We start from the raw sequence: 14,839 nt of genomic DNA on the forward strand, positions 1-14,839 counted from the left end.
AAGGCTGCCAAGAGAGGTCATGCCAGCAAATTTTGCCATCCAGCTGTAAGGGGCAGGAATGAGGGGGTTTCACTTCTGCTCCCAATGCCCCACTGGACCACCAGGGAGTAAAGGGGGGCCTGCCTAGACCGTGGGAAGGGGTGCTGGGGTTGGGGGTGACATTCCAGATGGTGGGGGGGGTCGTTTTTGATGTCATTAGCAATGGCGATTTTTATAAATAGGTGCCATTTTGTTCCCAACCTCCTCATCAAGTAGAACATTTCAAGACATTTGTAAGTTTAGTTTCAAAATAATTTTTGTTTTATAGTTAAATTTGGGTTTGAAGTCATCATGATTTTTCGTGCTTCTTTGGTTTGCACTGATCCATTTGAAACATTGAAGCTCTGGATGCAGGCAGGAGTTTATTGCTGAAACACCATGATCTTGTGGTGTCCAGCAGTGAAAAAAAAACCCATTCTGCAACCATCTCAATACTGAATAAGCTAAGTGTTATCTTTCTGGATCAATGAGCATTATGGTGTTAATTGTAGATGGTAATGGACTTTGTGATTCATTTTGAACACATATCCTATATAATAATTTGCACCTCCAACGTTCTGCGTCTGGATGCCTGGGTTTGTAACATCCATAACCACTCATTGCCCCACCCTTGCGTCAAAATGTAATGACGTCAGAGGGTGGAACAGTGAGAGGGAAGGGAAGCCAGCGCCAGCCAGCCAGAGAACATTCAGGTACAAATCGAGGGGAGGAGAAAATCGCGAGGGGATGGAGGGAGGAAGGGAAGGGGTGGGGAGGGCAGTAGAGGAGAGAATTGTGGGACATGGAGGGGAGGGAGGAAGGGGAGGGCAGGGCAGAGGAGAATTAATGGACATGGATGGGATGGGAGGACAGTAGAGCAGAGAATCGCGGGACAAGGATGGGAGGGCAGGGAAGAGGAGAATCGCTGGACATGGAGGGGAGAGAAGAATCGCTGGATATGGAGGGGAGGGCAGGGGAGAGAGAAAAAAAAAAAGCTTACATGACAGCCTACCTAGGGCCAGTTTCATTGTTGAGGAAACGGGCATGGTTCCACTAGTTTTTAATAATACGCATTATGAAAATTTAAAGAGAATTCGTTTGGAGGTTGGGTCTTGTAATGGGATGTCCCATATGAAGCCCAGCAACCTCACAGACAGTTTTATCTCTGATGCGCTCTGAAAAATAGAAATAAACATTCAAATTTTAATATTTTAAAATGTACATGTTATATAAAATATTTTGATTCATTTTTCTATTTTTCCATCTTTAAACTGGCCAAAAATAAACCAGATACTCAATGCCGGTCACCAGAAATGGTCTGGTACTGAATATCCACATACTGCTCTTTTTCTTTGTATTTTGCGAGCTGTAGCTTTATCCCCTTTTTGTTTGTTGTGTTTTAAAATCCATATCCAACATCTGCCCTCAATCTAGTTCTTGGTCACCCAATCAAAGCAGCCAATCAGTTTCATTTGGCATGATCTTTCCTTTGGTAAAACCATATTGCATAAGACCTTGCAATCCACTGGATTCTAAAAGTTCACTATCCTTTCGTGAGGGACTATATAAGAAAATCACAGTTCTCAAACTCATTCCTCAGTGGGCCATCATAACATGCCCAAAGCAAGGAAACCCAGCCAGGAAAATGGAGTCCCAAACCAGGAAGTGTAAAAGCCTGGGGACAGGGAAAGTCATAGAGGCCTAGAAGGAAGAACAAAAGACAAAATCCTGGGACTATTAAGAACTGCCAAGAAGTTTGAACATTACAGCTTGCAAGTTAGTGTTACCACCCCTCTCGGCTGGACTGTAGTGATGTGCTCCCTGCAGGGGCGTATCTGAGGTTCGGCGGTAGGGGGGGCAGGGGCTAGAGTGAGGGGGCACATTATAGCCTCCCGTCAACCCCCCCCTACCGCCGTTAACACTCCCTCCCTCCCCCGCCTACCGCTGTCACCTACCCCGAGGTCCGCTTCCTCTGGCTTTTAAAATATTGCTTCAGCTGGCGGGGGACCCCAACCCCCCGCCAGCCCAGCCGCGATTTTTAACTTTTTCATCCTCGTCGTGCAGCGCGCTGTGAAAGCTGCATGCATCTTTAGATCTAGTTGGATGGAGTCTGACGTCACAGCATGCTGTAACGTCAACATGCTGCGACGTCAGACTCCATCTAACTGGAACTAAAGATGCATGCAGCTTTCACAGCGCGCTGCACGACGAGGATGAAAAAGTTAAAGATCACGGCTGGGCTGGCGGGGGGTTGGGGTCCCCCGCCAGCTGAAGCAATATTTTAAAAAGCCGGAGGAAGCGGACCTCGGGGTAGGTGACGGCGGTAGGCGAGGGAGGGAGGGTTAACGGCGGTAGGGGGGTCCGGGGCAAAATCTGCGGGGGCCCAGGCCCCTGTGGCCCCACGCAGATACGCCCCTGGCTCCCAGATACCTGATGTTTGTAGTCGTGGCGAATAACCAGGGAACACACACTCACAGCCGAGGGAGTGGAACAAATAAACTAACCTCGTCCTTTACTCTCAAAGAATAAAGGAGGAAAAGAATCTAAATTTAGGATTTGTTCCTGGAATGGAAGAACCACACCTTCAGATATGCAAATTATCTTTTTCTTTATTGGATACAAATGCAAGCAAATTTTCATTCAAATAAACTCAAATTCACATTTAGTGTGTGGCTTAATAGAACTGCAATAACATATTCCACATTCAAATGTAGTTTTACATATATACCCTTAACTTTTTCTTTCAACAAAATCACCTAAAAAGGCAGAAAAGAACTTTTTCAGATAAATATTTAAATTGTCTTTTTTTTTTAATCAAAATCAGATATTTGTTTCTATACTCTTTCCTTGCTATTGAAGTCAGAATTTGAGTCTTTATAGGTATTATGGATGTTTGTGCAAGGATCTCACTTGAACCCAGAACACTTAAGCAAGTCAGGAAAACATGGATTTTTTATATTTGATGTTGTTCTGTTCTTTTGTTTTCCCTTAAAATGTTGTGAAAAAATAATATATTTCTTTCAACACCCTTGGCAATGTCACTTAGCTGTAGTTGAATTTATTTAGGTGATGTCTTTCTTGCGTTGGAGCTCATCTGGAACCCTTCAGAGGATTACTCACCCATCTCTTCTCCCTAAACCTCACTTATAAAGAAAATAATTCGGGAAGCAAAACCTTAGAACTGCCTGAGCTGGATCAGGAACGGACTGTACTCTGGTGACAATTAATCAGTTCTCAATACTGTGGCCATACTCTCTAATTGAAATAAAATAAGTTAAAGGTTTTCTCACTACAAAACCTATTTCTCACTGTTGATTCCCTAAACTGTTGCAGGAGAAGACTTTTGCACTGCATACAGGGATCTCACACAGCAACCCATTCCATATTTAAATGGTGATTCAACATTCTCCATCTCACAGACTTCACATAAAAACATAACATTTCCTTGCACAGCTATCAGATCAATCTGGAGAATACAGCATACTCACACAAAAACAGTGCTGGATTTTGTTTAATCTGCAGTCTGATTCCAAACCCTGTACTGAACTCAGAACTCTCACCAACAACACACCATTCCCACAGACACACTTCTCAGTCCTTCCCCTGTGTCATACTTAAAATCCTTACCCACTTTTTCCTGACACCCTTATAGGCTCTCATGTAGTACAATTCCCACCACAAATCAAAGCCTCTCTCACCCCAAAACGGTAAATCACTTATCTCAGGAAATTCAGTGCTATACTGGAACATTCACACTCACCTCAGCTCACTTTCAATATCAAAGTACCCTTTTTCAATGACACTTATTTCACTTTAAACTCATATAATATACTTTTATTCCTCTTCCTTTACACAGACACACATACCATACGTTTTTTCTTTCTCACTCCAAGTTCACAGCCCTTGCCTTCAGCTCACCCAGTCTCCCTAGCAACTCACCCCCCCCCTAGAGGAACACCTGACATCACTCAACCAATCAGCTTGTCAGCTAAAGACAGAGTTTTTTTTTCTTAGATCTGTTTAGAATCTCCCTCCCCCATAGAAGTAAATGCAAAACTTCCTATACAGAGAATTTCAAAATCAATTTTAACCTGACTTGTACCCAGTGTTGCCAGGTGGGCGGTTTTACCGCCCAATTGGGCGGTTTTCCGCGACCCGCCGCGGGAAATTTTTGCCCGCGGCGGGTTGCGGTTTTTTGGGCTGTTTTTGGCCTTCAGTGCGGTTTTTTCGGCCGCGGGGGGGGCGGGGTTAGTGACGTTTTTGGGTGGGGTTAATGACGTTTTGGGCGGGGTTAGTGACGTGGGAGGCGGGGCCGATGACGTAGGAGGCGGGGCCGATGACGGGGAGGCGGGGCCGATGACGTGGGAGGCGGGGCCGACGACGGGGGAGGCGGGGCCGATGACGTGGGAGGCGGGGCCGATGACGGGGAGGCGGGGCCGGTGACGTGGAAGGCGGGGCCAGTGACGGCGGGGGCGGGGTTGATGACGGCGGGGGCGGGCGTGATGACGCGGGGGTGGGGGTGTCAGGGGCGGGGTTTGTGTTTGGGCGGGTTTTGGGCTGTTTTTTGGGCTCGATCGGGCTGGAAAAAAATTTTCCACCTGGCAACCCTGCTTGTACCCAAAACAGAAAGGAACATTTTAAAGTACAATCCCCACCTAATCATGGGTTATTCTTGAAAAATAAAACCATACTTAAGAAACATCTCACACTTCCTTCACCTAACTCTATTAATAATTTCCAAACTAACTTTAGACCTTTTCCAGCCAGCAGCATCCACCAAAACCCTGGAACAACCCCCCCCCCCCCCCCCAGAGCCCCAGGAAAAAACATTTAATATATGTTACCATATATTACATTAGGCCAGGCTTCTTTTATACAGTGCCAAAGACTTCTTGAGGCTGAACTGGTAAATATGGTAGGGCACCAAGCCTCTTTTGTTGTTTTAATTGAATAGTTTTTATGTTGAAAGCCAGAGAAGGAAGATAGGCTCATTGTTGTATCTCAAACCAAACTGCTAATGAAGACTGTTGTTGCTTCAGAGCTGTGTTGCTTTTGTAGAGGCCCATGCCTTAAAAGCTCACTCGTAGTACCACATATTGTAAGTTGTGGGATTTGCATCTCTCCACGAAAGATAGAAGGCCCGTCAGCCCTGTAAAGGGCTGTAGGCCTCACTACAGTGCAGAGATGTGTAGTTGGGTAAAAGGTAGTAGCCCTGCCCTAGAAAGGGACCGGAAAAAGTATAGTTAGAGCCAAACGGGCAAAATATTCTTCTTTCTCCCTTCCATACAGGAGAACATAAGAATAGCCATACTGGGTCAGATCAATGGTCCATCTAGTCCAGAATCCTGTTTCCAACAGTGGCCAAGCCAGGTCACAAGTACCTGGCAGAAATCCAAATAGTGGCAACATTCCATGCTACCAATCCCAGGACATGCAGTAGCTTCCCCTTGTCTGTCTCAATAGCCGACTACAGACTTTTCCTCCAGAAACTTGTCCAAATCTTTTAAAAACCCACATACACTAACCGCTGTTACCACATCCTCCGGCAAAGAGTTCCAGAGCTTAACTGTTCGTTGAGATTAAAAATACTTCTCCTATTTGTTTTAAAAATATTTCCATGTAACAATCCTTGAGTGTTCCCTAGTCCTTGTACTTTTGGAACTAGTAAAAAAAAAATCGATTCACTTCTATTCATTCTACACCACTCAGGATTTTGTAGACCTCAATCATATCTCCCCTTATCCATCTCTTTTCCAAGCTGATGAGCCCTAACCTCTTTAGCCTTTTCTCATATGAGAGTTCCATCCCCTTTATCATTTTGGTCGCTCTTTGAACCTTCTTGCTTGGATGAATCCCAGGCTGGAATTTGGCAGACTCTGTGCTTTGGCTTTAAGAGAGGTAAAAGAAGGGGTGCAGAGAGCAGCTGCGTGCCTGTCAACGCCGCTGTTTCCCTGCTCCATCTGCCCCGGAACAGGTTACTTCCTGTTCCAGGGCAGAGGGAGCAGGGAACCAGCGGAGCCGCACGGCTGCTCCCAACAGCTAAGAATGCACCCGGGGGGTGGGGTTGATGCGCTGGGGGGGGGTGTCGTGCTGCACCCTGGGGGGATGGACGCCGCTGCACCCAGGTGGGATGCACAGCGGCGATCCACCCTGGGTGGCAGCTGACCAAGGATCGTCACTGCCTCCCCCCACTGCGCCGCCTCTCCTCGCGCCTCCTTGCGCCTTTTCGCCCCCCCCTCGCCTCAGAAACAAATACCTTTGCTGGCAGGGGTCGCAAACCCCCGCCAGCAGAAGCCTTCTTCGGCGCCGGTCTCCGGCGCAGCCGCATTCCTGCCCTGCTTTTCTTTCTTCTTGCTCCTCCTGTCCTTTGCACGCTGACGCTCCTTCTCAGTTTCATGTAAAGAAGCTTTGGCGTGCACAGGAGGAGCAGGAAGAAAGAAGAGCAGGGCAGTGAACGCGACTGCGCCGGAGACCGGTGCTGAAGAAGGCTTCAGCTGGCGAGGGTTGGGGACCTCCGCCAGCCAAACCAGGGGCCCGGATGAAATTTGCAGGGGCCCAGGCCCCCGTGGCCCCCCATAGCTACGCCCCTGCTTTAATATAATGCATCATTTATAGTCTGCTAATTCTCAAAATGGAACAAAGCGGATACAGGGTAAGAAGTACCCATGGTACTAGCACCAATTCACATGTTTTGCATGATATCTAACCAGGTAGGTTGTTTGAAATGATGCCACAAAACTTTCTTCCCTCCATCCCATGCATTATATAGAAAAAGAAAAGGAAGCAGCCCCTTACCTGTGGGTAGTGATATATCCCAAACAAGTTAGAAAACAAGCTTGATTCTTCTGGTGGAAGGCCTTCAATGACAGCAGCCAGTGTACCAGACATTTTGCAGCTGTAATTAGGGATACAGGCTCCTGAAAATATATTCATGGCAACCATAAATGTGAAGAATGGATTGTGGTAAGATTCATAAAGGTGGAACCCCAGTGTGATATTGGGTAAGAGCTCCAAACTGTTGTTAATCTCTTCCACTGCAGAAACAAAGGCCAGATAGTCATAGTAGCCATGTGCCATAAAACTAAGGATAATAAACATAAGACAATGTAAAGTAACTTATCATTGAATCCTAAATTGAAACATAGTCCTTCATTGTTGTCTTGAGAGAAATGGATAGATCCCTCCAGTGCTTTTTTTTTCCTAGGAAAAAAAGAGTTCTATAAAATAATGAGCGGAGTGGAACGGGTAGACATGAATCGTTTGTTTACTCTTTCCAAAAATACTAGGACTAGGGGGCATGCGATGAAGCTACAAAGTAGTAAATTTAAAACAAATCAGAGAAAATGTTTCTTCACTCAAAGTGTAATTAAACTCTGGAATTCGTTGCCAGAGAATGTGGTAAAGGCGGTTAGCTTAGCAGAGTTTTAAAAAGGTTTGGATGGCTTCCTAAAGGAAAATTCCATAGACAATTATTAAATTGGATTTGGGGAAAATCCACTATTTCTGGGATAAGCAGTATAAAATGTTTTGTACTTTTTTGGGATCTTGCCAGGTATTTGTGACCTGGATTGGCCACTGTTGGAAACAGGATGCTGGGTTTGATGGACCTTTGGTCTTTCTCAGTATGGCAATACTTATGTACTTATGAATTCTGTAACTGTTTTTATCTCCACCAGCTCCCGTGGGAGGACATGCCAGGTATTCACCACCCCCTCTGTGACAAAATACTTCATGAGTCAGCCCCTCTGACATCGATTTCCTGTTTCTGATGTGTGGGACTGGCAGAGATATATCCAGTGCAATTTTTCTAGCAAAAAAGGTGAAATGCTAGGCCACCCTTCAGGGGTGAGGTGATCACTGATGGACCCATCCCACAATAGCCAGGCCCCCTGTAACCAGTCACAGAATCTATGACAAGGCAGAATTGGTGTCTTGAGCCTGAGCTCTTTCATTAAAACTTGGGGTCCATGGGTCAATTTTAGCAGACACTGGAAAAGGTGCCGGTACTCAGTACCCTCGAGTACCCCCTCAAAAAAAGCCATGGATATATCAGTCCTGTGCTCTACAGAATGGACCCTCACCTTTATGCTGGGTTTTTTTCCTGCTGCAGGTCCTGGGAAGTGTGTGTGTGTGTGTCTGTATGGGGGAGAGGGTAGCAGAAGGGAGGGGGGAAGGAAGCTGCTGGAGTGCAGTGAGAGGGAACGAAAAAGAAGATACTGGATTAGGGAGAAGTGAAAGAAATAGGTTATGGTGCTTGGGAGATAGACACAGGAAAGGAGATGGAGAAGGGTGATAGAAGGGAATATGCTGGCTTAAGGGTGGGGAAAAGAAGTCTAGGGTAAGAACATAAAGAGGGATGTGCTAGGGAGGGAGTAGAGTGACAGGGGATATGCTGACTCAAGGGTGAGGAAAGGAAGGCTAGGATAGGTACACGAAGGGGGAGCTGGGGTAGAAATAGGGCGATAGGGAATATGCTGGCTTGGGTTTGGAGACAGAAGGTAGATGCTGGACACAAGGAGAAGTAGTTATAGTTACAGTTTACTCCACTTGCTATACTACCAGGCTTAATAATAAGATCACAGCAGTTTATAATCCAATAATACATTTAAAACAATCCAGAAAGGAGCACCAATAAAGATAGGACAGACCCACTCAAACAAGATCACACACAACTCAACCACAAGCATAATAAAAACCACAAATGGCAAAAATGCCACAAAAACTAGTTAATCAAACAGACCTCTAAGCTCAGTCACCCCCCCCCCTCCAATCCCCTAGAAGGGCCACATCAAAAGTCAAGTTGAAAAAAAATGTACCTTCAAAAAGCGTTTAAACCGTGGAAGGGACCACACTTCCCATAAAGGTTTTGGAAGATAATTCCATGGGAAAGGCGCCAGATAAACACCCCCCTCCCTCTTTGTGGACATTAGGCAAGTCTCCATAGAAGGGACCGACAACATCAACTAGAGAAGCAATGCTGGATGAGGGGGGGCAGGGTGGGAAGATGCTGGATGGAAGGAGGGTGAGAGATGGAGATAGGTGCTGAATGAAAGGGGGAAAGGGGAGAATTAGTGAAAGTGGTAAATAAGAGAAAGGGGAATGGTGGGGGCCAGGGTGTGTGAAAGAGATGGAAAACTATAGGTGAATGCAACGGGATAGTAAGAAGAAATAAAATGTCAGTGGATAGAGAGGCAGAAAAATAAGTGGAAGAAAACTGAAAGGAAAAGATCGATGTTGGATATGGATGTAGCATAGAAGTAAAGAAGACAGGAGGAGAGAGAAAAATGACAAATGGACAGGAAACCATGGAGAGTTAAGAGAGGAAATAGGAAATCAGAAACCAGAGACTGAGAGCACGACAATTAGAAAAATAAAATGGCCAGACAACAAAGGTAGAAAAAACATAATAGCATTGCTATTGTCTTTATAGAATAAACCCAACATAGGTGCCTATTTGTACTTCCAACCTAGAAATTATCCTGGACCCGATCATCAAAAGGGTTTAACAGAGCAGGAGAGGGTCCTGCCTGGTTAAAGCCCGCTGAGCTGGTCATCTGGCAACATTCAATGGCACTTAAGCAGGTAGTGCCCGGGCACTGTTGGATTAGTACTGGGACAGTCCAGGGCTGGAGCTTGGATGGAGCTAAAACTTAAGCAGTTAGCAGCCATTTTCAGTCTGCTACAGGACCACTAAGAGACTGAGCCAGGCCCGGGGCAAGGCCGGCCCCGGGGCCCCCGCCGCCGCACCCCCAATAGCTACCATGGTCGCCTCCCTCTCCTGCTCTCAGGCCGCCGGCGCCACAGACTGCAGTCTCCACCCGCCCAGCCCCGTCAACAGCCCCCCTCCGTCTGCCACCGGGCCCCCTGCATTCAAATCGGCAGTGCCTCACCTCCGTGTGAAAGTGCAGATCACCTCCCTTCGGGCTCTCCCTCACTGTGCCCCCCCCTCACGAAACAGGAAGTTACATCAGATGAGGGCGGGACACAGTGAGGGAGAGCCCTAAGGGAGGCGATCTGCTGCTTTCACACGGAGGCGAGGCGCTGCTGATTTGAATGCAGGGGGCCCGGTGGCGGATGGAGGGGGGCTGTCGACGGAGCTGAGGGCAGCAAGGTGAAACCGGGGACTGCGGCGCTGGCAGCCTGGGAGCAGGAGAAGGAGACAGACCCTGCCACCGGGCCCCCCTTGGAGGCCCAGGGAATTTTGTCCCCCCTGCCCCTCCTGTCGGCGGCCCTGGTCTGCTAACAGCTAGGTAAGCAGATAAAAGGACAGCAGAAAGACTGTCCTAACTTTATTCACCAAGCTAACTACGCACTCATCTGAATATCAGCTGGTACCTGGTTATCTTTTGGATGACCACATGTACCCATATATTCAGTGCTGGAGACTGGACACAGTTGGGCATTGAATACCCAGGGTTAATTCAGCCAATGGCTGTCAGTGGCTTAAAAATTGCTGACTAGGGGGCACTGCAGTGGACTTCATAAATTGCTCCCAGGTACATAGCTCCCTTACCTTGTGTGCTGAGCCCCCCAAAACCCACTACTCACAACTGTCTACCAATACCATAGCCCTTACGGGTGAAGGGGGGCACCTAGATGTGGGTACGGTGGGTTTTGGAGGGCTCACATTTACCACCACAAGTGTAACAGGTGGGGGAGATGGGCCTGGGTCCGCCTGCCTGAAGTGCAGTGCACCCACTAAAACTGCTCCAGGAACCTGCATACTGCTGTGATGGACCTGAGTATGACATTTGAGGCTGGCACAAAATATTTTTAAAGATGTTTTTTGAGGGTGGGAGGGGGTTAGTGACCACTGGAGGAGAAAGGGAAGTGATCCCCGATTCTCTCCGGTGGTCATCTGGTCAGTTTGGGCACCTTTTTGTGACTTGGTCATAAGAAAAACAGGACCAGGTAAAGTCGTCCAAGTGCTCGTCAGGGACACCCTTTTTTTTCCATTATGGGTCGAGGACACCCATGTGTTAGGCACGCCCAAGTCCCACCTTCGCTATGCCTCCGACACGCCCTCGTAAACTTTGGTCGTCCCTGTGATGGAAAGCAGTTGGGGATGCCCAAAATCGGCTTTCGATTATGCCGATTTGGGTGACCCTGTGAGAAGGACGCCCATCTTCCGATTTGTGTCGAAAGATGGGCGTCCTTCTCTTTTCTAAAATGAGTCTGATAGTCAACCTGTTATAATATCAGCCTCTTATGGGTCAATTCTATAAAATAGACACTAATTCTTATGCTTGCGTTATACATCTAAATGTTTAGAATATCAGCATATGTTCGCATATATGTACACTATTTTGAAGGGCAGAGTCAAGAAGAAGGTATGTAAAGTTTTATAAATAATTAAATAAATATATGCTAGCATACCGACTTTTTTTTAGAGACAGGAAAGTGGTTGAACTAGAGGACATGAATTGAGATTGCCTGATGGTAGACTTAGGAGTAACATCAGGAAATTGGAGCTTAAAATAAGTGTTAAAAGTTTTTAAGAAAAAGATGCAAAATCATAAACAATAACAGAAGCAAGATGATGTAAGATTAGTCAAATAGAGTTTCTGTGTGACTGATGAACCAGTGAGGGGCACCGCTGAGGTCCACAGATAAGATAGCGGAGGCTAACTGATGTTTGCTATTGTTGGAGAGCCTCTGAAGAATGAATTTGCCTTTGTATGAGGGTAGTTTATATCAAATTCATATCTTATGCTGTAAGTGCAGGTGCTTTGTATCTCAGTGGGAGAGAGAAAGATATTTTAAGGGGGAAATAAAATGTTGTTAGTTACCAATATTGTTGGATTAATCATATATTGATAATGAATGTGACTATGAGGGTAACTTTGTAAGTCTATGTGTTTTGAAAATAAGCATTGTAGTTGCAACCATCATAATAATAGCACACTTCAGTGTTGTGGTATGGTGTTCCAAGATGGTATCATACATGACTACCTATATGTGGTTGGCATGGTGCCAAATTGTCAGCTGCCCTGTTTGTTCAGTCATGAAGGAGTATAACCTGCATGTCATGGCAGGTGCAGCACTGGCTGCCTTGTTTGGATGAACTGTATATGTCTTTACCTGCCATCTTTTGCTGTGTTACTATGGGGGTCATTTTTGAAAGAGAAGGATGTCCATCTTTCAACATAAATCGGAATATGGACGTCCTTCTCCCAGGGACGTCCAAATCGATATGATCGAAACCCGATTTAGGACGTCTCCAACTGCACTCCGTCGCAAGGACGGCCAAAGTTCAAGAGGGCGTGTCGGAAGTGTAACGAAGGCGGGACTTGGGTGTGCCTAACACTTGGACGTCTTTGACCCATAATTGAAAAAAAAACAAGGACGTCCCTGATGAGCACTTGGACGTTTTCACCCGGACCTGTTTTTCTTACGACTAAGGCACAGAAAGGTGCCCGAAATGACTAGATGACCACCGGAGGGAATCAGGGATGACCTCTAGTTACTCCCCCAGTGGTCACTAATCCCCTCCCACCTTCAAAAAACATCTTTCAAAATATGTCGTGCCAGCCTCAGATGTCATACTGACAGCACCTGCAGGTCCCTGGAGCAGTTTTAGTGGGTATTGCAGTGCACTTCAGACAGGTGGGCCCAGGCCCATCCCCCCTACCTGTTACATTTGTGGAGGAAACAGCAAGCTCTCCAAAACCCACCAGAAACCCACTGTACCCATATATAGGTGCCCCGTTCACCCGTAAGGGCTATGGTAGTGGAATACGGTTGTAGGTAGTGGGTTTTGGGGGGCTTAGCACACAAGGTAAGGGAGCTATGTTCCTAGGAGCAATTTCTGAAGTCCACTGCAGTGCCCCCTAGGGTGCCCGGTTGGTGTCCTGGCATGTCAGGTGTCCTGGCACTACAAATGCTGGCTCCTCTCACATCCAAATGGCTTGCATTTGGACATTTTTGACATGGACGTCTTTGGTTTCGAAAATCGCCGAAAGTCAGAAACTTCTAACTTCCAGGTGCTGGGACTGAATCAAGCTCCTGCAAAAAGGACAGGTTTATTCTGACCCCTAAATCCCATACTTATCAAATTGACTGGCGTTAGGTGCTGGGACTGAACCAAGCTCCTGCAAAAAGGACATGTTTATTCTGACCCCTAAATCCCATACTTCTCCAATTGACTGGCGTTAGGTGAGAAACCTACCTGATATTGTCTTAAATTTTTAAGGCTTGTTGCTTAATCAATTTAATTAGCACTGGGAAACCTCTGTTTCTGTCTTTCTTTCTTTCTGTTCCTGCCAAACTCTGATAGAGGGGAGGGGCATTTTTACATAGCTGACACTGCTATAATTATTGGCAATATCTAGATTTATTTAAAAGGAAAGTTATTAATATCTAGGGCAGTTTTAAAAAGTAAAATAAATTGTAACGTCCTGGATCAGACACTACCATTTTGGTCCATTCAGCTAAAGAATTCCCTTGATAGCAGCACAAAGCCATGGGGCCGGACGGGATCCACCCCAGAATACTGAGGGAGCTCAGAGAGGTTCTGGCGGGTCCTCTCAAAGATTTGTTTAATAAATCCTTGGAGACGGGAGAGGTTCCGAGGGATTGGAGAACGGCGGAGGTGGTCCCTCTTCACAAAAGTGGTGATAGGGAAGAAGCTGGAAACTACAGGCCGGTAAGCCTCACTTTGGTTATTGGAAAAGTAATGGAAGCCATGCTGAAGGAAAGGATAGTGAATTTCCTGGAAGCCAATAAGTTGCAAGATCCGAAACAACATGGTTTCACCAAAGGGAAATCGTGCCAAACGAATCTCATTGAATTCTTTGACTGGGTGACAGGAGAATTAAATCAAGGACGTGCTATGGATGTCATCTACTTAGATTTCAGCAAGGCTTTTGACACGGTTCCCCACAGGAGGCTCTTGAATAAACTAGAAGGGCTGAAGATAGGACCCGAAGTGGTGAACTGGATTAGGAACTGGTTGACGGGCAGACGCCAGAGGGTGGTGGTAAATGGAGTTCGCTCGGAGGAGGGAAAGGTGAGTAGTGGAGTGCCTCAGGGATCGGTGCTGGGGCCCATTCTGTTCAATATATTTGTGAGTGACATTGCCGAAGGGTTACAAGGTAAAGTTTGCCTTTTTGCGGATGACACCAAGATTTGCAACAGAGTGGACACCCCTGAGGGAGTGGAAAACATGAAAAAAGATCTGAAGAAGCTGGAAGAATGGTCTAACATTTGGCAATTAAAATTCAATGCGAAGAAATGCAAAGTGATGCACTTAGGGAGTAGAAATCCAAGGGAGGCGTATGTGTTAGGTGGGGAGAGCCTGATAGACACGGACGGGGAGAGGGATCTTGGGGGATAGTATCTGAGGACCTGAAGGCGATGAAACAGTGCGACAAGGCGGTGGCCGTAGCGAGAAGGTTGCTAGGCTGTATAGAGAGAGGTGTGACCAGCAGAAGAAAGGAGGTTTTAATGCCCCTGTATAAGACGTTGGTGAGGCCCCACCTGGAGTATTGTGTTCAGTTTTGGAGGCCGTACCTTGCGAAGGATGTTAAAAAAATGGAAGCGGTACAAAGAAAAGCTACGAGGATGGTATGGAAGTTGCGTTCCAAGACGTATGAAGAGAGACTTGCTGACCTGAACATGTATACTCTGGAGGAAAGGAGGAACAGGGGTGATATGATACAGACGTTCAAATATTTGAAAGGTATTAATCCGCAAACGAATCTTTTCCGGAGATGGGAAGGCAGTAGAACAAGAGGACATAAAATGAGATTGAAGGGGGGCAGACTCAGGAAAGATGTCAGGAAGTATTTCTTCATGGAGAGGGTGGTGAACGCTTGGAGAA

General features: G+C 46.5%; 1 protein-coding gene and 1 long non-coding RNA gene across 2 annotated transcripts in view; both read right to left on the minus strand.

Moving 5' to 3' along the window:
• Positions 1–14,839, minus strand: part of LOC115464537 (zinc finger protein 845-like) — a 924,208-nt gene that overhangs the window by 450,549 nt on the left and 458,820 nt on the right. The window lies entirely within an intron of this gene.
• Positions 1–14,839, minus strand: part of LOC115466435 — a 478,102-nt gene that overhangs the window by 172,768 nt on the left and 290,495 nt on the right. The window lies entirely within an intron of this gene.

The sequence above is a fragment of the Microcaecilia unicolor genome, chromosome 3 (assembly GCF_901765095.1).
Source record: "Microcaecilia unicolor chromosome 3, aMicUni1.1, whole genome shotgun sequence".
In the NCBI taxonomy this organism is placed as follows: domain Eukaryota; kingdom Metazoa; phylum Chordata; class Amphibia; order Gymnophiona; family Siphonopidae; genus Microcaecilia; species Microcaecilia unicolor.